Source organism: Temnothorax curvispinosus, unplaced genomic scaffold (genome assembly GCF_003070985.1).
Source record: "Temnothorax curvispinosus isolate PA1 unplaced genomic scaffold, ASM307098v1 QBEX01014839.1, whole genome shotgun sequence".
Taxonomy (NCBI): Eukaryota; Metazoa; Arthropoda; class Insecta; order Hymenoptera; family Formicidae; genus Temnothorax; species Temnothorax curvispinosus.
This window is the reverse complement of record NW_020224619.1, coordinates 15,592-18,630: the sequence shown is the minus strand read 5'-3', so window position 1 is coordinate 18,630 and position 3,039 is coordinate 15,592. Positions and strand designations below refer to the sequence as shown.

The 3,039-nt window shown below is 36.0% G+C and overlaps 1 long non-coding RNA gene across 2 annotated transcripts in view; it reads right to left on the bottom strand.

The window, feature by feature from the left end:
- LOC112465027 overlaps nt 1-196 on the bottom strand; it is a 1,930-nt gene extending 1,734 nt beyond the window's left edge. Inside the window, exon 1 of one of the 2 annotated variants that reach the window (XR_003041973.1) lies at nt 162-196. This is a non-coding gene — a long non-coding RNA (uncharacterized LOC112465027). The remainder of the gene's footprint in view (nt 1-161) is intronic. The other variant, XR_003041974.1, reaches the window with a different exon arrangement.
- Between the last annotated feature and the right edge of the window lie 2,843 nt (nt 197-3,039).

Sequence of the window (3,039 nt, the reverse complement as noted above, 5' to 3'; positions counted from 1 at the left end):
ATCTGTATCAAAAATCTATAGTTACTGTAACGTATACCAGATTAGATTTGTACGACTTGTACGAGCAAGCAATAAATATTGAAACATTACAAATGACGTTAAAATATATTAATATGTAAAATATAATTTATATATATATTTATATAAATAATCCCACTAACCTCGCGCAACCGATGCCAGCTGTCACATCACACGACGCATACATATTTATATAAATAATCCCACTAACCTCGCGCAACCGATGCCAGCTGTCACATCACACGACACATACACATATGTATATACATACATACACGCACGCGAAACTCGCAGCGCGATCTCGATCGCTGCATCATATCGACCGCACGCACGCATCGGCCAATCACGCACGCGGAAAAGCGGCAACAATACTACTCGACCACGGGCCAACTTCTCGCGTCTACATGGATTTTTTTATTATAGACTAGCACACACGCGCGCTAACGCGCGCGTCTCCATGTGTCCATATATTTCCCGTTATATTTTTATTTTAAAATATTTATCCCATTCCACTATTTTTTTTCTCTCCGTTAATTTGTTCCTTTTTCTTCTCTGACATACTAATATCTAATCACCACCTCCCATTCCTCTTTCTTCTCTGCTTACTTCACGTTTCTATTTCTCCCATCATTTTTTTTTGTTTTAAATTATTATTGTAAATTATTGTTTTGTAATTAATATCTAATCACCACCTCCCATTCCTTTTCCCTCTCTGCTTACTTCACGTACTTATCTTTCTCATATTTTTTTTTTCTTATTTCTCATATAAGACTTATTACGCTCTAATTTTTTTGCCCGGTACCTCTCTCTTTTTCCCCTTTCTCAGCTCTCCATTTTTCTCTTTTCCTACTTACTTTTCACATTTATTATTCCATTATACCTCCTTTTTCTTTCCTTCTTCTGTTCTTCCTAACTCTTCACTATCTCATCTTCTATCCTTCCACTTAGAATCTCCTTACACTTTCAATGTTTTCCACCACCATCCTTCTTATTTCTCCCACCCCTATAATTTTCCCTATTTTTTCTTTTTACTAAAAGATAATCTATTAGTACAATTTTATCTTCCCTTTTATGTGTCCACTTTTCTCTCTCATTTCCCGTCACATTCCGTTAAATAAATTATTATTATTTTTAGATAGTTAAATTAATTTATGTAATTAAATCAAGTCAATTTAATTCCGGGGAGGGAAGAATTTTAATGTTCCAACAATAGCTGTGTTTCAAGTCCGACAAAAAATCGGCGGCAGTTAAATAAGTTGGAAAAATATATGTATACATACACACAGAAATTAATATTAGGCTGTCTAAGCTTGGATCGTATGGCATTTTATTCTAATTTGATTGTATATTGTAATGGTTCTATTTCTCTTATTATTATTATTATTATTATTATTATTATTATTATTATTTTGTTATTATTATTTTTTATAATAATTTTATTTTTTTGTTAATTATATATAAGCATATTGTATATATATTTTTTTAATTTTTCCTAATATGTATATTTTCTTAAATTACAAAAAATGCAATATGTGTAAATAAAATCTAATTAATATTTATTGATTTACGCAATCTAAATTCAAGTCAATTTTAATCTAATACAAATTAAAATTAATAATGAAAGAAAAACCACAATAAAACCAAGTACATCTCTGAAATATTTTTGAGCAAGATTAATATTTCTTTTTTTTAGCTTTTTATAACATTAAATAAGATATTTATAATACCACAGGATTATTAAACAAATAAATTACTAATAAATTATTAATTATTAATAGATAAAATCCATATTTTTAATGTAAAATACATAACTTTAGATTAGATTATGACATAAAAACTTGTACAGTTGAATCTTTTCGATCATTGTATTCGCTCGCTCGCTCTTCTCTTTCCGCACGCCTCTTCTCTCTATACTCTCTTTTGCCTTTCCTCGCCGCAATACATTTTACATCTTTATTCATTCTCTCATTTCTCGCTTCATCCACTCTCTCTTCCATTCTCTCTCTCTCTCTCTCTCTTTCATACGTTACATTACTCCACTCTCTCTTTCTCTCTCTCTCTCTCTCTCTCTCTCTCACGCCTGTTCCCCACTGTTCATCCATCCCAGTCTTCCCCTCTGTCCCCCTGCCTCCCTCCTCTCTTTTCCACCATCCCCCTCTGACTCTCCCCCTCTCCTCCTCTCCCGTAATCTCTCTTCTACCCCTTTTATCCTGCAGTCTCTTCAACCCTCTCCACTCGCATCATTTTCCAAAATTTTTACTATTTCTTCTTTTCCTCTTCCTTTACCTTCTCCCATACATACCTCTACCACATGCTCCCACGTCTCTTCTTCACCTCCACACAGCCTGCATTTTTTTCCTTCCTCTCCCTCCCAATACCTACCCTCTCTCATCTCATTTCCCAACCTGAACCTCGCGACTCTAATCATTCTTTCCTCTCTTTCCCTTTTCTTTAAGTACTTCGGTAACCCTAGTGTTCCCACTTCCCTATACCATCTGTTCCATCTGGACTTACTTATCCTACCATATCTCTCCTGCTGCTATACCTCTCTGTTTCTTTCCTCCACTTCTCCTCTAACCTCTCGACCCTCCTCCCTCTGCTTCCTTATCCACTCCACCGAGACTCCTCTTTTTCTATAAAATTCCTTCCTTTGTTCCTCCCATTTAGATCCTTTCCTATCTCCTCTTTCAATTATCGCTTTCCAACATCTCTTTGCCCACTCACTGTCCCCTCCTCCCTAAAGTTTCTCCTCATATTCCAGTGCTTTCCTTCCCATCCTCGTCCTCAACTTGTCCCTCTTTCTCTCCTCTCACCATGTAACCTGACGTCCTTCCATCCAGCTCCAGTACCCATCTGATATACTTTTCTTGCACCCTCTCTACCTGTCCCCATTCCTTCCAACCCCACACCTCTGACCCGAAGCCTAAAACACTTCCCATCAAAGAATCGAACAACTTCATTCTCCTTTTCCAGTCTTCGCCAAACCTTTTTCCTATTCCCCATACCTGTCCCATTACCCCT